This window comes from Corapipo altera, unplaced genomic scaffold (assembly GCF_003945725.1).
Source record: "Corapipo altera isolate COAL_440 unplaced genomic scaffold, ASM394572v1 23b, whole genome shotgun sequence".
Taxonomy (NCBI): domain Eukaryota; kingdom Metazoa; phylum Chordata; class Aves; order Passeriformes; family Pipridae; genus Corapipo; species Corapipo altera.
Window position 1 is genome coordinate 12,711,786 of NW_020884885.1, and position 23,846 is coordinate 12,735,631.

At 36.7% G+C, this 23,846-nt stretch overlaps 1 protein-coding gene across 7 annotated transcripts in view; it reads left to right on the plus strand.

Annotated features, from left to right (window-relative positions):
- LRRC4C (leucine rich repeat containing 4C) overlaps window positions 1-23,846 on the plus strand; it is a 493,056-nt gene that overhangs the window by 424,383 nt on the left and 44,827 nt on the right. Inside the window, exon 2 of one of the 7 annotated variants that reach the window (XM_027642106.1) lies at window positions 12,985-13,117. The exons of the other annotated variants lie outside the window; for them this stretch is intronic. The gene's annotated coding sequence lies outside the window, so the exon portion shown is untranslated. The remainder of the gene's footprint in view (window positions 1-12,984; window positions 13,118-23,846) is intronic. 7 annotated transcript variants of the gene reach the window in all.

The following is a 23,846-nucleotide window of genomic DNA, read 5'->3' on the forward strand; positions in this document are numbered from 1 at the left end:
GTAACCCAAGGATGGTAATTATTCCATTAGTATTACAGTTCAAATTAATGCCTCTTCAGCAGACCGATAATGAGAAGGTAAAAACAGTTGTCACAGGTGCAATTGTACACATCACACTATTTTTTGTGAAAGAGTTTCTTCTTATTAGAGAAAAAGTAAATGTTTGCTGGTTTTGGATAGCAGATGACTTCTGTTGAAAACAAATAATTTTTTTCAAGTGCAATCAGGACACTTGGCCCATCACTGTATTAGTTGTCTAGGCTTTATGTCCTTTGTCTTTGTCTTGCTTTATATCAATGGATCAAGAAATCCAAGAGGATATTTTTTACCCAAATTTATTGTTGCATTTCATGTCCTTAAGAGGATGGATGAGATTACTTACTGGATTACTAAGTGGCCTGTTGCTTTTATCATAGCCTTCTGAGGCAGGGAAAAGATACTTGTAAACTCTCAAAAGCTACCTTTGAGGTGGGAGAGGGATCTTTTCCTGTTCTGCTATTAATCAAACTACCAGTTGTCCTCATACATTGCTTAGTTCTTAGTGACTACTTGGTAGTACTTGAGTGCTGTTTTACTTCTTTTTTTCTCAATTGGTTTGTTTCTTTGTCATACAAACCTAGTTTTAGCTGATACATAGTTCCCAATATGTTCTAATGAGATTCAGTGGAAGTCCTTGTGTTTAACTTTTGCATCTAACTTTCTGTGGTTTTATATTACTAGTGGGAATAATACAGATGTCACCAACTTACTGAAACTTGGTTTTCAATATTTGTTTTGTTTCAAACTCCTATGATTAGGTTTCCTGTTATACTAATAATTTATATTGTATATGTGTTGAAAATATATCTGAATTGGATGTAAATATAAAGAATTGATATAGGTACTTGTATATAGATATAATATAGTTCAAATATCAGAAAGGTATGATGAAATTCAAAACTTTGATCTTATGATTCTGTTTGTTGACCAGTCCACTGCAACATCTAAAAAAACTGTCATTATTTTTGAAGGCAGAGATTTCTTTTTTAAATTAAATTGGATTTGATGCTGTGATTGCAGTAACTAATGACTTGTTGTTATGCTAAGTATGCTTTCCTCTACCTGATTTTAAGGACTGTTGAGGGTTGCTAGGATGGATCCTGAGTAAACAGTTTTATTAGCAATTTAATTCTGTTGGGTGCTGAAAATCTTCTCTTCCCACTGAATGCTACTGAAGGTTGCTAGGCACCCCAAAGGGTTAGTGACTATCGCAGCTTGCTTAGCACATGGTGCTACATATGCCACTTGCAATCTCTGAGTAGAGCATACTTCTACTGCTGTCACTATAGATTATTCTCTGTGGTTTTGGGGTTGTTTTTCTGTGCTTAGAATGTGAGTCTATCCCTTATAAAATGGTAACATTCTGTGTATGGGATCCAGCAAAAATAAGTCACCGAAGATGTGAGAACAGGAAAGGCTTGAGATTTTTGTATGATAGCAATAAAAATAATTAGTCTCCTGAACATTTAACAAAAAAAACCCTCTCCAGAACGTCAAACCAGCCAGTGACTGAGGCAGTGTGACAGTAATAATAAGTCTTTATTTTCGTACAATCTTTTTTAGGTCCTGGTTCTTTTAGTATTGTTTGTTGTGACATGTGTGTTCCCATGTACTCTATCCATGTAATTCCAGCAGTATACAGGATGCACATACCATCGAACAAACGGATCCCCAAAGCCTCAGGGCATTGAACTGCCCTTTTATTTCATGTATCCTCTTGCAGAACTACTCACAGAATGACATGCTTTACTGCATGTCACCTTATTGCTTTATTATTAGCCTTCATAAAGGTCAGATGGGCCTGACTCAAATTCAGGAGGAAATAATGCTGTACAAAGTTGGTTTTCCTCATTTTGCCTCTGCTGAAGGACCTGCATATTTTTCTGAGGTCTGCAACAGTATTTTTAATATCATGTCGAAAGCAGAGAACCATTTTCAATTCCCATTGCGGTAATCAATGAGATGTAAAATTGCAGCAGTTCCGTGCTGCCTAGAGCCTCTCCTGACAGACCTCGTTTGGTTGTCAGAATGCATAAAGCACTCATAAGACCGTAGCATTAGCTCTATTTCTCTCTGATGCGAATGAGCACAGAAAGAAACCAGCTCTTAAGGAGACATTTTCATTTGCTTAAACAACCCGGCCATGGCTGCAGTACAGCAAAATCTTTCTGTGCTATGCATATTTCTTAGGATGGGAATAAGAACCATTAGCTGTATGTGTGATACAAAAAAGCAATAAGCCCATGGACTAGTTTAACAATTATTTAATTTCTGAAAAAATCATTCACACATAGAAGTCAGTCAAGGTAACAATCCAGGTATGCTGTATTTTTTAGCATACTTAGGAAGGTTACATTTGCTGCTGTGCTGCTGTCTGTGACCATCTGGAACTTAATAAGATAAATGTAGAATTTGCATCCTCCTTTTACAAAGACAGAGTAATCTTTCACCTGAAGTAAAATAAATTTTCTAGGTAAACTAACTAACTTTAAGCCATTGGAAGAAGTCAGCAGTCAGGAATTCACTGAATTATGAATATATAAATTCATTTCATAGTTCCTTAGAAACTATTTTAAAGTCTATATTTAGGAGAAAGAAATGTTCAATGCGGTATATTTCAGAAGTATGTGGAGTATGGTCCCAAATATTTTCCTGTGGGTGTCATTATAGATGGAGTGATTGGGTAGCTTATGGCATTAACAACGGGTGAGAAGCTTCTTGTCTATGCCTCTGATGCCGATAACTGCAGTCATCCCTTATCAATTCCTTGGAGGTGTTTATAAAGTGTTCTGTTCTCATTCCCTTTGCTACTGAAGCAAACATCATTTTTGTATAATGACATTTCTCTTGACTATCTTAGCTGATAAACAAAGAATTGAATGAATGTTTGTAAATTAGGTATTCTTACTCTGCACTGACTATTCTTTTAGCATAGAAATTAAGGGGATTGCAAGGTTCCATCTCATTCTAGAGCTAGCTTTTAGAACTATATGTCAATTTTCTTTACTTTGCTTAATGTTGATTTTTCTAATGAATAAATATGACTAGAAATGCAACAGCTAGCATTTCCGAGCTTTCATAAATTGTGTTAAACTTCTTGCAAATGAAAAAAAAAAAAAATCCTGAATGTACTTTAAAATTGGGATTTTGTCATATTTTAGGGATATGTGTTTCAAGTATTCCAGTTACTCTCTTAAGTGTCAAGTCAGCAAAATATGTTTTCAACTCATGACTGGATTGCATAATCTGAATTTAAGAAAGTGCAGACTTTGGAGATAATAACATGTAACACCAGACAAGAGAATAGAGGGAGAACTGGATATGTTTGAATCACCCTCCGCTTGTGTTTATGTCAGGAGCTCAGTTGCTGTACTCACCAGCTGTGAGACCTGGGCCACAGGTTGGGGGAAATCAGGGAAAATACAGAGAATGATCCGAGAAGAGGAAGTCTGAAGTTATTAATGAGAGAATTTACTATTTCTCTTAACCATTAAAACCAGTCTTAGGCAAGGATATGTCACAAACATGATGGTCCGATTTCTGAAGTCTAATAGCAACACAATTTGCTGGGCTTGTGGTTTTTCTTAGAGATTTTTAATTGCTTAGGTACAACAACTACTTCTCAAGTTGAAACTTGGACTCAATATGCTGTATCTCAAGCAAGGATTAGATTTTATTTCTGAAGAGCATTTGAAGAAAGAGGGAAAATCATGGGAATTTTGGTTTTAAGTTTTAAATTTATAAAGATATTTTTATAGCAAAAATTACATTCCTTCTTTAATACTTTGATACTTGCTGAAATTTTCTTCCATGTAGATTGTCATTTGAATTAGTGTTTTGAAAGGTTTGGAAATTCCATAAGCATTTGTTCCTCAATATGTTCTTTTATTCTTATTTTTTTAGCACTCAGGACTTCAATACAGCTATTCTGGATTTCCTTATGTTACTGAATACAGGAGTAAAATATGGTCCAGGGTTATTTTTTATACCTTATCTTCTGAACTCAATCTGTCCTGTGTGCATTGCTGCTAGACAGGTTAAGCAGTTCTACAGCACAATTACCCAATCTATAGAGAAATTGCCTCATGTGTTCCTGTACAGTCCAGCCCTGGACAATTGCAGTCACACAAACTGTGGTTATTTTTCCTTTCTTTTTTATGTTCCCTAATCTTGGATAAAAATAACCTTCCATAGGAAATGTTATGAATATTCAGACAGAAATTCAAAAAGTGATGAAGCTTTTAGCCTACAGTCGTTTAGGTAATATTTTTAACAGTCTTTTCAAGAGGTTTAAACTCTGAACATATGGTAGCGCTCAGTGAGGTCTTCTCTTCATCCTTCTTGAAGTATGAAGCATAAAAAGCAGAAGTTTTGTGTACTGTAGGTTTATTTGAGTTTAAATCTCTTCTTGAACTCTGCTGAAAAGGTATTCATGCTTTCAATATGCTGTTAAGGAGAATATAATTGTTGGGTTTGGGGGTGTATTCTAGGATATTGATTGATATATTTTATATAATATATATAATATTCATACCTACTTTCAGGTATTTGAAATAGTCTTGTGAACAACGTCTAACATAGACTGTAAAAACTACAATTGATTTCTGGACCAGTTTTGGATTACCGATCTTAAAGCGCTGGTGCCCTTTATATGGTCTAGTTACAGTAGTATTAACCCAAATAAAGGAATCAGAACACAGTACTAGCTTTTCATATGCAGATCACCACCTTGTCTGCTCCTTCTTTTCCTTCTAGCCCCAGAAATTTTACACAGCTAGCAAGCTTGCTCTGCGTCTGGCACATAAAGACTAGTCTTATTGCTTTTCACAATTACCTGAAAGGAGATTGTAGTGAGGTGGGGGTCACGTTCTTCTCCCAGGTAACAAGTGACAGGATGAATGGAAATGGCCTCGAGTTACACCAGGGGAAGTTTAGATTGGATAGCAGGAAAAATTTCTTCACAGGAGGGGCTGTCAAATATTAGACCAGGCTACTCAGTGAAGTGGTTGAGTCACCATCCCTGGAAGTGTTTTTTGAACACTTTGTGGATGTGGCACTTGAGGACGTGGTTTAATGGTGAGCACTGTGGTTGTTATGGTTGGCAGTTAGACTTGGTGATCATAGAGGTCTTTTCCAACCTTAATGATTCTATGAAATAGACTTCTTTTCTGGAAGACCTGAAGTTTAGCCCACCAAGATGAAGCAGGAATTGAACTGAGTATCCCTCTTTCCTTGCAAGTACTCTAGCTTCTAGATTATATGCAAAAGAAGAAAGTTTGAACTCCTCATCCTTTAAATAAACAACTTTTTCCCCCTAGGGTGTGTGGGTACTCCAGACTCTTAATTATATTAAACAGAATTTTCATGGGTTATTACACATGCATTGCACTGGAACAAAAAAAAGTAGACTAAATATAAGTGTAGAATTAAAAAAAGAGAGGTGGGGAGATGGACATTTCTGCAAATATCGCAGTTCTTTATTTGCAATCAAAAAAGGGGGCATTAAAGTATAGATAATTTCAGGTACAGCTGTGATTCACAGCCCATATAAATTAATACTTGAGATGGTAAAATTCTGCTTGCAAATATTTTTAAAATGCTGAACCAGATAGCATTCTTGCAAAGTCTAAGTTTGCTATGAGACTTTATAAGACCTACTAGATAACTTTACTACAATCCGAAAATCAGAACTGCACTTTTTGGGGAGAAGAATTTACAAGTTGAGTCCATATCTTAATGAGGACTCATATGAAAATGTCAACTCTTCCTATGGTTATGTTTGTGCCATTTTTTATCAGTTTGTTTCATTATGCTTGTGTGCATACTTTTTTTGCGTGAATATGATGTGGCAATTTTGGAAAACTGGGATGTCAAACTGGAACTGATAACATTTTTCACATCATGGTAATCAGTGTAACAGGAAGAAAAATATTCCTGATAGAGATGTGGTAACTATTCCTTTTTCACTTTTCGGAGGGAAAAGAATGAGTTTTAAATTGGAGGTACTTTCCAAATAATCTTCTTTTAAAAGGAGATAAAAGGATTTTTACGTCCTTTTCATGTCTAAAGCCCCAGTTTCTTTTCCCAATGATGTTCAGAGACTTTTCTTGCTTGTTTCCATCTGTACTATATAACCAATCACACATAATCAATCTGTTGATTTATAGGTTTTATTGGTTTTAGCTATATTTATTTTTGGAAATTTGTCAAAAACATCATTATTAACAGAGAAATGCATCATTATTTTATAAGCAATTTGAAGATAGGAAAGCAACTGATATTTTTAACTGCTTTGCAGTATGCTAGTTGACTGCACTGTTGTAATAGCACTCAAAATCTTTCAGTCTTTAATCTCTAATGGCTTTACACTGATTGTTTTGTAGGTTTTTTTTTTCAGTTTTCAATAACAATTTTGGTATTTTTTCCTGTTCATTTGCAAGTAACACTGCATATCACCTTCCAGTGATGCAAGCCTCAGCAATTTCTGTTCAATATGTTACAGGAAATAATATTAGCTATGCTTCAGTCCCTGCTTGTCAGTCTCCACCTTATATTCACCTCAACAATGATATGTGACTATGCACATATACTATAAAACAAATCATATTCTTCATTAGCATAAGACAAATCATATACTTCAAAAACTTATGAAAGAAATTCTTCGGCCACAAAGCAGACATCTTTGAAAATCTTTCTTTTTGATACATCAGGGATTTTTTTTCCTATGTATAACACCAGCAAGTGATGTTACCTTCTTTTGCAATACCTTGATGGTACAAAGGGCAGAAAATAGATTAAATAATGGAGTAGGTCTTTTGTGTTATTAATATATTTGAAACTTTCTGTATTTAGAAGCTCTCTGACTTGGGAAATGCATTTTGTCCAATTAAACTAGTGAGTAGAAGCATCACGTAACTACTTTCATATGACAGAATCATAGAATAGTTTGGATCAGAAGGGACCTTAAAGGTTACCTAGTGCCAGCCCCTTGTCTTCAGTGCTTTGTTTTTGAAGCTGATTTTCATAAATTCCCCTATAATTACTGGTACAAAAACTCCAGCAACTGGGTATGAGTAGGTAAAAGATTCCTAAAATTAAGAGCTCAGCATTATGATACACACCATCAGGGGAACAGTATTTCATAGGAAAAAGGAATAATGATAATAGTTAATAATAATTAAGAGAATTTAAATTTTGAAAAGAAAAGCCAATGGTTTTAGCTGCTTTAAAAAAAAAATACTTTCTGTAATCAAAAAAGGTCTCTGTAACTCAAAATTGTTTTCTGAATTTTTCTGTGACTTTCAATCTTTTAAGACCATAATCTTCCTTTTTTGTAGAGATAATGATCCTTGCAGACTTTTTGACGATCTTACATAATAGTATGGCAAAATGCCTTATAATTATTGCGAAACTAGAGTTACTTCAGATATCCTGGTAGGGAGAGTGAATATAAGTTTAAAATTAAGAATTCAGCAGCATTCAGTAGCACTTATTCTATTGCTTTATTGACAACATGAGTTGTTTTTTCACATAAGATTATTTTTTTCTCTCTGGCTCACTCTGTGTTTCATTTCAGCCACACTGAATTTAGCAGTTGATGAAGTGGGCACTAATTTATTTATTTTGCTGTGTTTAAAATGCTAGGTGACACTATCAAATGTTCTTCACTTCAATTTCCTTCCTGTTTATGAATATCACACTGTGTTGTACAAACACAGCAGGGATGAAAGCTAACACAAATGAATATTTGTGTCTACAGCACAAAAATGTGTATTTATAGATGAACAAAACAGGTCAAATCTTTCATAGTAAAAAATAAATTAAACAATCGTTTGTCAGACAAGTATCTGGAGACTATTATTACTAGTCAATAGAACGGATCTTAAAATGGGGAAGAATACTGTCGGGGAAAAACATTTTTAATGACATTTTGTGTTTATAAACACACACAGACACATTAAAAAGACCCCAGTCTGCCTTTCAGTCTATACTGCTGCTCTGAAATGAATCACTCACCACTTTATATGAGTTAGACTGAGCAAGACAAATAGTCTAGAGGATTGGTTTAACACGTATTAACTCGTTTATTGATTAGATGTACAAAAACATTTCCAATCAATATTATATGAGTGAATAGTTTTGCTGCAGAAGATCACATGGAAAAGGTGGGAAAGTTGTTTCAGAATTTAGAATTTGTATCTTATCTCAACTTGTTTTGGAGAGATAGCCTTGCAGAATTGCCTAATCCCCATCTGTTTAGCTCAAATGCAGAAATATAAAAATATCAGCATACCAGACACGCAACTATTCTTTGTTTTGCTTCTATCTGGCATTCTTGAAAGAAGAAAAAGGAAAAGTGCAGTATACACAGAAATTATAGGTCTTATGCAGGAGAATAATCCTTACTCAAGATTTAATGAAGCTAAAAGATCAGGAAAAAATGTAGTTACAACCTTCACAAGAAATAATCAAGGTTTATGGGGGTTTGGGCATTTCTGAAGTATAAAAAAAGTTCTATTCTGATAAACACATAAACTAAAAGAGAGCTCTGAAACAGCAGAATATGTCAAAAACTGAAGGGAATAAAACCCGATAAGAGTACCTTTTCAAATCACCAAGAAATCACCAGTAGCTACTTTTACTGCACAGTGAGTCAGCAGTTATTCAGAGGTGAGATTTAACTTAACTTCCTCATATTTACTGGTAGTAATGAATTTGTATCAAATATCTTTCTTTAAGGAACTGTCTTGAGTAGTATTTTCTTTGCGTACCCTCTGTTGAAATTCTTATGTGGGCATATCACACTATGATTTTCCTGTTTTATTAACTTTACTCTTGCTTGTTATCTAACATATAAACACCCAGAGCTCACACACATTTTCACTAGCAGCTTGCAAGTGATTCAGATTCATAAATAACAGAATCTAATGCTATTTCACATATCCTAAGATACCCAAGATTTCAGGATCAGGCAGATAAGATATTGAATCTACAAGAAAACTGCGTTCTTCTGGAAAGACAACTGAGTAGTAGCCAGCAGTAAATAAGTATAACAATCTCCTTTCTTTTGTCATTTGAATACTACCCTGTTAGTAATATTTATTAAAAATAATAGGAACTGTGTAGTTGTTTGTTCTCATCTGCTTATTTATTTTCTTCACTATGTCATCGTAGCACATGCTACTTGTTTAGTTTTTCTTTAATAAATCTTCCTTTTACTGCAGCTCTTTTCATCACTTCGCAATCTATAAAAATATAACTACTTCGAGAGCAGTTACTAAAACCTGATCATAACTTCAGTGAGTTTTTCTTACTTATTGCCCTAATGAATTTTTAGAAAATATTTAAAGATTTTAGACCAAATTTTGAACATTTACTGGCATAAGTCTGAAGTAAAATCAGTGCAGTTGAAAGGAGGAGCTGAGCACTGGAATATTTATTGCTTTCAAAAGATTTCTTGCAATTCTCCTTGGTGAGTTAGATATTCAAGCAAAGATTATACTTTTATATTGATGATAATTTTCTTTTTCTCTTTTTCCAACTAAAACTTTATTTTCTATGTCATGACCTTTTTCTAATCCTTCTTTAACATTTCATTTTGCTATAGTCCCTATCCAGAAAACTAAGGCATTTTGCATCTCTCTCTTTTGACAAACAGAGGGAGGAAGGAAGGAAGATAGGCAAAATTAGTCTTTTTTGTATAGCTCTTCTTTTATGAGCATAAGTGCATGGCAGAGGAGATTTTCTAGTCTAAATGTAGTAGATTAAGTACCTAATTTTAGTATTTGAAATTTAGGATGGGACTGCTTGCAACTTATTTTTCCATGTATCTTGAGAGACTTCATTTTCTCTGGTTGAATCACCTTTGCTAGCTGCTTTGGCACAGTTAAATTTTATTGATTCTGTAGAAAACTCTAATATAACAAATTTTTATAAAAATACATGGAAGAAGATTATTCTCTCTGTTGTCTATTTACATGTCCTTGAACTTATTAAAAACAGACTTCTCACAAAAGTAAGTGAGAAAACAGATATGTAAGTCCATGGTTCTAGTAGTCTTCATTAGGTTTATTTTAGAAAGTTTTACTTAACATTTAAAAGCATATGAAATTATGTTCATACTTAGCAAGGGGAAGAAAGACCACAATCTCAAGTTTTGCTGCAATAGTCATATACTCTGAAAAATTAACAAATGTATGGAAACTCATTCTCAATAAGCAACTACTTAATTTTGGATTACATTTGGAATTTGTATGTATTACAATAACTCTGAGGAGTACAAATCGAGATGTCTGCTGGGAACTACAAACTTATATTACTGTTTAGAGCGACAGAGGGAAAGGAACTTAGAAAATTGTTTATCATTAGCCCACAAATAGAAAAAGAAATCCCAGATCTCTGTTTACTTCCAGTAACTTTCTTCCTCCTGTTTATTGAATAATTTTGCACATTTTAGTTTCCATGGATATTTTCACTGTTCATAAGTAGCTGTAAAAAAATGATGCTCTTTTAAGCAGGAGCTTATTTTTGAATAATTTCTATGATTCATGTTTTTCTTCTGTTTTATTTCATTGGACACTGATATACCATTCAACATCTATGTTTGTTACCTGTTACAGTATTGAGGAGATTTTTTAAATATACTTATTTCCTACTGTTAAATTTGGAGTAAATTATTATTGATATCTGCATATATGTAAACACCAAGATTTACAAATGCTTCCATAATCTTACAAGTGTTGTCATGTTTAAAACAACCTAAATTTTATGTATATGTCTCTGTTAGTAAGAAATTGAGAGTGGAAGTTAGAAGGTCTGGTTTCAGGTTCATGTTCTGTTACAGATTCTCTTCATGTCTCTTAATGGCAAAACACAGCTTCAGGTCAGCTTAATCAGAAAAAAATGTAGTGAAGTGATTAAGGCATATTGAGATATCTCAAGACATATTGGTCTTTTATTTTTCAGGCTTCTGTTTGATCCGAATGTAAATGCAAACTTTTCCATCTGAGTTCAGGGTTGGAAATAATGAGACATAAAATCCACACCACCATCATGTGACTACAAGCTATGAATATTTGGCATGCCTTTACCACTTCATTTGAAAGAGCCTGTTAGGCTCTTCAGGGCACATATTTGACCATCTTTTTCTCTCTCTTTTTTTTCCCCTTTTTTTCTGATTGTAGGAGATGGCTGTGTTGATCACAGCATAAAGTATTTGCAAAGTGCTGTTTGAATAGAATTGGCAAGAAAATAAGTATTTTTTAATGTAGCATAGGGATATTTTCTGTGACATCCTCAATTTTGCACTATTAATGAAGGAAAACAAAAACAACCAAAACAAACAAAAAACACACACACCAATAAAACCCAACAACAAATAAAAACCAACCAAAACCCAAAAATCCCCAAAACAAACCTGAGGAAATAGGCTTTTCTGTGAAAACCTAATGGCTGGTTCAGGGAGAGATAGCCCATATTCAGTTTCAAACTACTTATTATAATAAGCAGTCCCATGCTAACTTCCACATTGTCCTGCTTTGAATCATGGGCACAGCAGATCAGCTTTAATCTCCATTTCCCACCAATGCTTGGTTGATACAGGAACTGTTGGTGACCCAGTACAGTAGCACAAACTCTGTCTTCATGTTAAGTAAAAGCTCCAGTCTGCATGAGAACAGTAATCTTACACAGGCACCTAGTATTTCAGTGTGAAAAAGCTTATCAATGAATCAAATCAACAGTGAGGGAGAGAAATTATTAGTGCCTATTACATCAGTAGCTTCTAACACAGACTAAGCTTTTGTCTACTGGAAACTGGGATTTGCTTAGTTTCCAAACAATATCAAGGTAGATACCTTTCTTTTCAAAACTAAGGACTGTGTCCTTCACTGAGACACTGAGGTGACATGTTTGGAATTCAGTGTTAGAAGGAAGGAACAAACAGCTCTTTGTTTCTGTATCCTCCTTATAGACATTCTCATAAATAAATATATAAATGAAAACTCTCCAGAATTAGTATAGACTAAGAAAGCTCTGTGAAGGTTGCTAGGCAGCCAAGGCCAAAAGAATAAAAAGCAAGCAGGTCTTTGAAAAACAAAGTCAGTGACTTATGGGTTATCTGAAGTCATGATTTGCTCGATTTTCTCTTGTCATAAACAAGAGACAGTAGTTTTTTTTTCTTTAGTAAATGAACAGTGTTTTTAAAATATTTGAAACAAAAGACCAGTTTCGTATCTCATTCCTATCAGTGTTTTCAAGCTATGAAATATTAGATACCATTATTATTTCTCATCTTTATTTATTTGTTGACTAAATCAGAAACTTGGTGCATTATATCCAGGCTATAACTTCAAAATTATTTAGCAGAGCAATTAATTTTTAAACTTCTGTCCAATTTAAATTATTACCATGATGTGCATGTAAGACTCTAGATGAAGGAATTTTCCAATGCTGGAAGGCGTATCTTGCCATCAAGAGATATACACAGATATGTTTCACTGTCACTAATGACAGGAAAACACCTAATTTCTACCACCATGCCCTACATGGATCTATGATGAAGCTACTCATTACAGAGATATAGTGGTAACTACCCCCTTCCTATTACTGCTAAGCATGCAAAAATAATGTATTTCTAATAGGCAGGGTTGTTATCTGTAAGATTAGCTGATCACATTATTGACTAATTGCCTTTGAAATCTCTGTTTATGTTTGTGCCTTAAAGTCTTCTTGAATTAACTGTGCCTTCAGTAGCTCTATCATACATACAATTACATTGAGGGGGCACTGTAATCCTGCAATTCTCCTCTCTTCTCAGATAGTGTAATGACAGCTTTAGATCATGTTTTAGTCTACCTGAGTTATTCTCTCCCAATGTCTTCAATATATGTCTTAAGAAGATTTAACTGCTGCATCACAGTTTTTCAATATGTGTTTCTTCCACAGGGTGGATGCTGTGGGGGGGTCCAGGCAGCTCTGTGGAACAGTCTCCAGTGGGCTAGTAGGATGAGAAGGTCCAGGGGTAGTTTGGGAATCGAGGAGAAACATCACCTCTCAAGACGGTAAACCTACTGAAAAGGTAATTCATGCTAGGACATTGTTATGCAGTTGGCTTTTCAGGCTCCAAAAATGTGCTGAAATGCACAGCAGAAAACTAGTAGATAAGGCGAGCACAAACCTTTGCTTTTGTCTGTGTGCTCATATGAAGTCTTCTGAATATCTTTCCAGAGCTTCTTAAACTGTGCTGTTTCAGGTCCCATCTGTGTGTGAGAGAGAATTTTGACATTATATCTTAGAGAGTTTTTCTTGTCTTCCTATGGAACTGTTAGAGAACACAAATCACAAATTTACAGTAACTTTCCAAGAAATTCCTTATAGGAATTAAAACTCCTGAAAATGACAGTTTATCAGCCATGTAACAATTTAGCACAGTAAAATGTTGCTTCACAGGGAGAGCTAATAGTTTTATTTTTAAATGTACATAATCTTGTTTTATTGGGTTCTTTCAATCTCACCTTCCAGGTTTAGTGTTGTGTTTGTGGAAACTCTTTTTCTCCCCTGAAGCCTTAAATATGGATGTTTCTGTTGCTAGCATTTCAGAATTCCAAGAGAATGTGCAAACTAAAGATCTGTCAACCCTCAGAGTAACTGTAGTGCTTCTTCCTTCATGTTAAAAGGTAGAGTTTAGCCATGAAGCACCAGAACACTTAAGTTTCTCTGCTATCCCAAAAGCCCAGCTATATATGGTGTATTTTTGAGCCCAGCTAATTTACAATATGTTCATGTTGTACACACATTTCTTGGTTCTCGGCTAAAATTAAGTTTGCTGAACAAACTGATTTTGTCCACTCATCCTAAACCAATCATTTCTCATGGCCCATTTTGAAATATCTGGCAGGCTGACTTGCTGCTTTCCTTTATTAATGTGCCTTTATGTATGCAGTGTGTAAGAAATATAACAATGGAAAATCACAGTGGTAGAAAATACAATGGGATTTTTGATGCAGAAGTTTTCATAAGAATCTATTCTCAGATGTCATGAGACACCGAAAAAGCACAAAAAAATCATTTAGTGAGGAAGGATTTTCTCTTTGCTCAGGAGTATAGATGTTTTGGCTGATTGAGTACTACGTTAGGCTTTCAAATGTGTCTGGGACATGCCTTCCTTTTTTTTGCAGGTGAGCTCCCTCCAGCTCCCTGACATTCATTAATTAAAACCATTCAGAGAATCCACTGTGGCAATTCACAAATTATTTCCATACTTCACCATACCTTGCTAGGCTTGGCAGCTACCAGAATACTGACCAATCTGCACTCATGTAACACACTGAGAGTTACGTCTTTGTATAACCTGTAACTGTGGTAGAGAGTCTGAAGCCTTCCCCTCTGAAAAGAACAGAAACTGCTTTATTAGTTGGGTGAAGTTATAAATGGATTTGTGATAGAAGAAAGATTTGATACAGGAAAGTGAGAGTAAACATAGGTCTTGCCTTCTGCACTTACACAAATGGTGATAGTTTTTATCTTATTGTATGCTTTTCAAGAATCTCCCACTCAAAATTGTTGCTAATCAATTCGAACTAGCTTAATTTGATTTTCTATTATCTAGAAGAAATGAGTTTGCATGGCTTTTTGTTAATGAGGGCCCACTAGACTTTACAAAAAATTACATCAATTGATTTTACTGTAAACAAAAGACAAGAAAAGCTTCCTTATGGTTGGAACTGTTCTGAGATCCAGAGGATCTGGCGTCAGTCCCTACCTGTCTTTCATGTGTCTTCTCAGGTGCATTTTCTGCCTATAATATTGGTAGACTCTCATGGAACTTCTGTAATGTTCCTTTGCTGATGCTTTAGTGATAATTCTGTCTCAAAGGGGGAAAAGGATCTTTGCATGGGAGTCAACAGGTCTCATAAACCTGATTAAACTAGATTTGAAGGGAAAAAGGGATGAAAGCAGGCTAACTAGAGAAAAGCCTGGGGGTGGCATGCTAATATTTGTGGGACAGTGTGCCAGAGATCACTCACCAAATACCATCACAGGCAAAACAGACTCCAGTTGGGGATATCAATTGACTGTATCACTAAAAAATTCAGAGCAGGATAATGAGAAGTAAAATAAATCTTAAAGGGACATTCTCCCTATCCCCCTCCTTCCTGAGCTCTACTACATCTCTGCCAGCAGCCCAGGGAGATGGGAAGTGAAGATGATGGTCAGTTCATCACACGTTGTTCCTGCCACTACTCAGGGAGAGGAGTCCTTCCCCTGCTCCAGCACGGTGTCTCACCCACAGGAGACAGTCCTTCATTAATTTCTCCAATGTGAGTCCATACTACTGGCAACAGTTCTCCATGAACTGCTGCAACATGAGTCATTCTTCCATGGGGTGTAGTCCATCTGGCACAGCCTACTCCAATGTGGGTCCCCCACAGGCTCACAAGTCCTGCCTGCTCCAGCATGGGCTCTTCTCTCCATGGGTCTGCAAGTTCCTGCCAGGAGCCTGCTCCAACATGTTTCCCATGGGTTCACAGCCCTCTTTTGGGCATCCACTTGCTCCAGTGTGAGTCTCTTCCATGAGCTGCAAGTGGATATCTGCATCCCTGTGGTCCTCCACGGGCTCTTCTTTGGCTGCAATTACATCTGTACAGTAACTTTTTTCCTTCTTAAATATGGTATCACAGAGTCATTACCACCATTGCTGATTGGCCCAGCCTTGGACAGCAGCAAGTCCATCCTGGAGCTGGTTGGTATTGGCTCTACCAGACATGCAAGAAGCTTCTTGCAGCTTCTTACATAAGCCAGCTCTGTAGCAGCCCCCCACTAAAAAATCTGGACACAGACTTTGTACTGGGTTTCAATACAACAAATAAGAGGAACTAGAAGCTTTGCCTCAGTCCCAGAGCTGCGATATCATTGGCATAAGCAAAACCTGTTGGGATGAGTCCTGTGACTAGTGTGTCATGGTGAACAGTTATAGGCTCTTCGGGAGGGAAAGGCAAAGCAGATGAGGTGGAGATGTGGCACTGCATATAAGGGAGGGGTTGGATTGTGTGATACTTACAGTTCGCAACAACATGGTTGAGAGCCTCTGAGTAAAGATGAAGGGGAAAGCAAATAAAGAGATATTGTTTTGGGTGTCTGCTATCAACCAGCCAGCCAGGACAACATCACAAATGAGCTATTTTACAAGGAATTAATCAAGTTGATCTCTAGATCAATTGCCCTTGTCCTTATGGGTAATTTTAACCTTCCAGTCATCAACTTGAAATATTATAGAGTGGACGTAAACAGGTCCAGAAAATTTGTGGAGCACATTGAAGAGAATTTCTTGGTGCAAGTACAAAGGAAGACAACTAGGAAAGCTACCCTTCTAGATTTGTTGTTTGTAAACAGAGATGAACTCATGGGCGAAGTGATGGTTGGTAACTGTCTTGGTCACAGTGACCATGAGGTAGTTGAGTTTCAAATCATTGGTATCAGGAGAAAAACTGCCAGCAAATCTTCAGCCCTGTATATGAGGAGAGCTGACTGTTGGCTGCTGAAGAAATTAGTTGGTAAGGCACCCTGAAAGTCTGCTTTTGTAGGTGCTGGTGTCCATTAATACTGGTCACTTTTTAAGAGCCAACTCTTAAGAGCATAGGAACAGGCAACTCCAAAGTGTCAGAAATATAGTGAGCAGGGCAGAAGATTAGCTTGGCTGAGCAAGGATCTTCCAAAAGTTGGGTAGAAAAGGAAAGTGTATGGAGAGTGGCAGCAAGGACAAGTGACAGGGAAGGACTACGAATATGTTGTTTGCCACTGTAGGGTGAAAAGTAGTGCAGCCAAAACTCGATTAGAGTTCAAGCTGGCCAGCACTGTGTACAACAACAAAAATATGTTAGCAGCATAAGGAGGATATGGGATAACATTAATCTATTACCTGATGAGGTCAGTCATCTCACAAATAAGGATGCAGAAAAAGCAGAAGGCCTTCTTTGTCTTATTATTTGACACTAATAATGGGCCCTGGAACACCCAGAGATCTATGTTGGAAGACTGTGACTGGAGGCGTGATAAACTCCCAGCTGAGCCTTAACTTGCTGCTCCAGCTAGATGCACATAAATTTATGGAGCCCAATGAGATTCATATCAGGATACTGAAAGAGCTGGCCAATGTTACCGTGGGGCATTTATCCATTATTTTTCAGTGGTCTTGGGAGTCTGGAGGGGTCTCAGTTGAATGGAATCTGGCAAATGTCCCACTTTTCAAAATAGTATGAAGAAAGACTGGTAATTACAGGACTGTCGTTCTCACTTCAGTGCCTGGTAAAATTATGGAGAAGGTTATTCTGGGAGTTATTGAAAAACTCCTGAGAGATCACACATTCATTGGTCACAGCCTGCATGGGTTCATGAGGGGAAAGTCCTTCCTAATTAACTTAATTTCCTTTTATGAAAAGGTTGCCTGTCTAGTTGACCAAGGATAGCCAGTAGATGTGGTAGTTTGGGATTTTAGCAAAGTTTTTGATACTCTCTCTCACAGTATCCTTCTGGACAAAACGTCCAGCTAGACAAGTCTATGATACACTGGGTGAACAATTGGCTGCTGGGTTGGGCTCAAAGGATTATATTAAATGTAGAGTAGAGAGACTTTACAGTGAGATCTGGATAGAAGACTAAAGACCTGAACAATCACCAGTAATGAAATTTAACAAAAGCAAGTGCAGGATTCTCCACCTGGGACAGGATAATATGCTTATATGTACAAATCAGAGGAAGAGAGTCTGGAAAGCAGCCCTGCAGAATGAGATCTGGGGAACTGGGCTGATGGCAAGTTCAATATGAATCAGCAGTGCCTGGGCAGCCAGAAAGGCCAACTGTGTCCTAGAGTGCATCAGGCACAGCACTGATGGTTGGTTGAGGGAGATGATTGTCCCACTCTACACTGCACTGGTGCAGCCCCACCTTGAGTACTGGTTGCAGTTTTGGGGACTTCAACATAAAGAAGTACATCTACCTATTAGACTGTGTCCAGAGGAGGGTGACCAACGTGGTTAAAGGTCTTGAGGGCAAGACTTATGAGGAGCATCTAGGGTCACTTTGTTTGCTCAGCTTGGAGAACAGTAGTCTGAGGGATGACCCCATCTCAGTCTACAGCTTCTTTAATGAGGGCTGCAAAGGAGAAGGTGCTGATCTCCTCTCTCTGGTGATCAGCAACAGGACACAAGGAAATGGAATGAAGCTGCACCAGGGGAAGTTCAAATTGGGGTTTCTCACTGAGTGGGTGGTTGGTCACTGGAAGAGGCTCCTCAGGGAAGTGATCATGGCACTAAGCCTGGCAGAGTTCAAGGAGCATCTGGACAACACTCTTAGTCATATGATTTACTTTTAGGTAGTCCTGTGAGAAGCAGGGAGTTGGACTTGATAATCCTTATGGGTCCCTTCCAACTTGAGATATTATAGAAGTCTATGAATCTAACCTTAATGCCATAGAGAATGGTTTGAATTCTAGGGTTTACAGTGAGAAAAGAAGTTACACATCCTCAAGAAAAATACGGAAAGAAACTGAAATTAGAGGAGATGACATTGTGATATCTTCATCTGCAACATACTAAATGAAGTTTGAGCTTCTCCACTCTTAAGCTTTCTGAGAAATATGAAGCTCAATGGATTGATGTTTCACTCTCTAATTCACTGTTGAAATTGTTTCATGTGAACTGTTCTGGAAATGCCATTTTGACTGAAGGCAAGGGAAAATAAGAGTGCTGTTTTGATATAACTTGAAATCTTGATGGTAAAAGGTAATTTATATTTTCAGTAAAAGGCTTTTATCTTCAGTGGAATCTAATGATAATTGTATTGATCTGACATCAGTACTGAATCTGACCAGATTCTGCTTCTGGTGGGAACCACGAATGTTTCACGTTGTTCCAGCGAATAGAACTCTTTCTGTCCATTTCTTTGGCTAGTCAGTTTACAAGTGGTTGCATTTTGCTGGTCTGTTTGATAGATACTTTCTTTTGGTCTATTTTAAGATGAATGGCTCTGAATTTTCAGTCACCGTGCCCCTTTCAGATTATTTATAGTAGAGTCCTAGTAGTCAATGCTGGGTTTGGTTTTGTTGCTTGTTTTGTAACAGCTAAGAAACCAGCTGTGTTCCATGATTTATGGGAAAGTCCAAACCTTTCAAATTAAGTGAAGGGTATACAGCTTCAGAATTAATTACGTTCTTAAACATAATGAAAATCTCCATTTGAGAATGATGCATATCCCAGAGTTTGGAACAGATGAAATGAACTATTCAACTCAAACCTGATGTTTCTTTTCACCTAACAACAATTCTGATAGCCATGCTTAGAACAAAGCTTGTGTTTTGAATGATTATGTGTGCACAACTAGCTCTACACAGCTGGAGATTGTTAAGACTACAGTCACAAAGCATGTGCATGCAAAATTGGCAATGCCCATTGCTAGCAGGCAAGAGAGCACTAGGAGATCTCTAGGGTTTTTTCTTAGAAGAAAGAACCCTTAGGCAGAACCAAAGTCTATAACCCTCAAGAGTCAAATAGAGACAGGAGAACTTAGCAGCAATTCCTTCAATATATCACAAAAAAGCTAGACTCTGACATGACAAGAATAGACCATTGGTTCTCTGAAATGGTCCAAGAAATCAAACATGAAAGAGGCAACCTTCAATGCAGGCAACCTTCACCTGCATTGCTGAATGCAATTTAAGTTGCTCTCTCCAACACCTGATAACACTGTATATAATACATTTAGTATGTTTTATATTCTTTTTGTTTAAACTTACTATGTGAAATTTTGCCTTCATAAAAACTGACCAAAAAGCTGGTCCTCTTAGTGTGTCAGAACGCCAATGATTCAGTCTTTCGATTTACTTCTTTCTTTTATTCCTCTCAGTAGGTTTGTTCATCTGCAATTTTTTTTTTCCTTTTTGCCTATTATTATTTGATTTCTTTCCAATTATGCTCCTCTTCTTATGGTAAATTATGATTTCCTATTTAATTCCTCAAGTTCTTATGACAGGTGGCAGAAAACTGGTCAACTGATACTGAACAAGAACAGTTTCTAGTATTTACTATTTGTAAGACTGTATTTTTAATCACCTTCCTCTGTGTGTTCTGGTCCCTGTACTGTTCCAGGATGATATCCTGGAATTTTTAACACTTCCTTTAGTGGAAATTCTGCTTTGACTCCAGTAGAATAAAACTAGAAATAGAAGAGTTGATCTGACCAAATAGTAATTTTTTTTCCTTAATTCCCTTGTCACCTTAGGGAATTGCAAATGATGAGTTATTGATTTGGCAACATAAAATTGATAGATTAAAAAAAAATCAGCTCCAAACTACTTTAAATTTCTTCTGGCAAAAGAGAACATGTTAAAACAGGGTAAAGGGAAGGGAAAGAATTTACTCCTAGATACATCAAGCAAGCAGATCAGTTTTTATTGAGATGACATTTGTATCTGTCGTAGAGGGTGAGGTCTCTGTGAAAAGTAAATATACCAGAAATCAGATGCATAGCAACTTTTATTTATAGCCAGTGTCTGGTATAACATTTATCATGAAGTTATTGAAATCTGTAAGAAGGACTGAAGATTGACCAGTCTGGATTAGGCAATATGAGTACTGCAGAAGCAAAATGAATACAGCTTACATATACAAGGTGTCTGACTGCAGCTAGAACTCCCCAGAATATTTAAACCCCTATCAAATAACTGGAAATGAAAGTTTTTCTTATGGATCCTCATGAAATGAGGGGAAGGGGCTGAATTCATGTCTATGTGGCCTTTGAGCAAGAGCACACTGAAGGAAATTTGCATGAGGGAGTGAATGAAACGTATGTGTAATTAGAACAATATTTTATAGGGGTTGTTTGGGTTTTATTTTTTTTCTTACCACGCTCTGTTTGCTTGCGTTTTGTAAAACCTTAATTTCAAGTTTTGATAAGTATATCTCTCTTTTGTATTGAAACCTGCCTTGTGTTGGGGAGCAAGATGCATCATGGGGAAACAGTAGGGCTGTCTACAATGCTAGAGGTAAAAAGTCAGAAGAATATGTATGCAGGTAGTGGAAATGGAGCACACCTTGATACACAAGTGCTGAGAGTGCTTCCTCCTGCTCTGTTAAGCATCATTATAGGAACTGTGGATGCCAAATAACAGCTTTTGGGAAGGAATTCCCTCTGGCAGAACAGTCCTCTGTTCTTCCTGCTTAGAAACAGATGGCAAAGTTAGCCCACATCACCAGGCAGACCTGGATTTTCTGTGCCTCTTTAGGCTGAAGATTACTTTAATCCAGTAAGTCATTGTTCATTTTGGTCATACAGATGTTTGAACTGACTTAAAATGAAATAAAAATTATTTTGGGTGTAATCCCTGCACTTTTTATATAAAGCAAATGAGCAGTACATGCAAGGCTGATTTTATACAACATGGACCATAGTAGCTAACAGAGGTGAACTAAACTGTGAATATATTTCTGATATATTACAGCATTTGTTTATCTTGGCCAAGTAGGCTGTTATATATTGTCATAATATTATTTCCAATAGTTTTCTAACATTTTTATGTTATGGCAATGCCTTTCATAGTTTATGAAAAGAGCTATATGAGCATGGAGGAGAGCTCTGTATCATTCAGATGCTACAATTTATGACTTTTTTCTTTTTTCTACTGGGCTCATTACAAGAGCCCACAGTCATTCACTCCTTTAATTGCATAAAGTAACACTAAACACAGTGAGCCTCTGATCAATAAGAAAAATACAGTACATCAGAATGAAAATGGCAGCACATTGGCTAATGTATTAAAGAACCAAGCAGCACAGAAGTCCTCAACTTTTCTGAATATTACATGTATCCAAAATGTATTTCTTTAGCAAGATTTCATGTTTAGAAGCTGTAGAAGTGAAATTGAGTTGGTAATTTCTTTATCTTTGCAACTTCTGTTGTTTGATCATTACTCCGATTTTACAAAGACAAAGATGAAGCATTAAGAAAGTTAGGGGGTAGAACCTCTTTCCTACTGTCTTTGATCTGGAAATCTGAGCCATTTTCGTCAAAGAAAGCACCACTTAGTCTATTTAAATTCATTATTGCATATCTTTATAGCTCTGAGGATTTGAGATAGTAGAATTGAAAATTATCTTAAAATGTCTAAACCGAGAAAAGCTGTCTTAGTCATAGGAGTTACATAGAGAGAGGCAGGAATAGTCATCTCTCCAGTCCTTACACTGTCTTAAAAACAAGGCAGCACTTTTTATAGCAGTGGGTTAATAGCTAAACTAGACAATATTGTCCAGTTGCACAAGTATCCCTATTTAGTTTTTCTAGGAATACTAATGTTTTGGCACCATACAGTTTCCACTAGGTTTTGATTTGTAAGTAAGAGATCTTCCTGTTTCTTCTCTCCTGGTCACTTCTAAGTATATATTAAGCATTGCAACTAGTTACTGAATTCCACAATAATTATTAATGTTGGCAAATATCCACTGGTGGCAAATCTGAGAGGCACCATAATCCATTCCTTTACTGCAGCTAAAAGTTGTATTTAAAATCACCAATATGAAAAAAGAAGTACTCTATATGTAGAAATTGTCATTTGATACTGAATTGCTGGTTGTTTAAAAATGGAGTTTCAAAAACAAAAAAGTGAAAAATGAGGCTCGCACACCGAATTGGATTGATTTGTGTTAGTAATAACAAATTCAAGTTGCATATAAACTTTATGCATCCTGGATGGTTGCAGAGTGAAGTCAATGATTATTCATTTGCTTAAATCAAAAGTCTTATTAACATGATTAGCAGCAAAAGGGTAAAAAGTATATCCTGTGTTTAGGAATTTGTGCAAAGCAATAACACCATTGCTGTGCCTCTGCTGTGTCAGAGTCAGGGGACCAGACAATGCTAACTAATAAATCTCTTGAACAGTAATTCAAGGTCAAATGATGATGATTTGCATCTTTTCTTAACTCCATGTTTGGGAAATTTGGCTTCCTTGCTATTTTCTCCTGCAATATTCTGAGGGGCTTTTTTTCTTATAGTGATTCTAATTCAGACAGAATGCCACCAGAAATGTTTTTCTAATGACCTTTCCGCTGTCCCAGTATAACATGCTGATGAGATTCAAATAACAACTGAGGACTAATAAAAAAATCTGAGTAAACCAAATGTACAGCCATTTGTGATAGTTTTATTTTTTATCTTTTTATCTCCTATTTTTGCTTGATTAAAAACACAATATGAATAATGTTTTAGAAGGTGAAAAATGAAATTGGATTTTCATGGGATTTAATCTGATGTGTGAGAAATATAAAAGTAATCTACTTAGGAATGCTTTACTTGAACTTTTTGGCATGCATAGAATCATAGAATCAACTGGGTTGGAAGGGACCTCTGAGATCAAGTCCAGCCCTTGATCCAGTGCAACCGTGGTTACTAGACCATGGCACTAAGTGCCACATCCAGTCTCATCTTAAAAACCTCCAGGGACGGAGAATCCACCACTTCCCCGGGCAGCCCATTCCAATGCCTGATTACTCTCTCTGTAAAGAATTTCTTCCTAATATCCAACCTAAACCTCCCCTGGCACAGCTTAAGACCATGCCCTCTTGTCTTACTGATAGCTGCCTGGGAAAAGAGACCAACCCCCACCTGGCTACAACCTCATTTCAGGGAGTTGTAGAGAGTGATGAGGTCTCCCCTGAGCTTCCTCTTCTCCAGGCTGAACAGCCCCAGCTCCCTCAGCCTCTCCTTATAGGACTTGTGCTCAAGTCCCTTCACCAGCCTCGTTGCTCTTCTCTGGACCT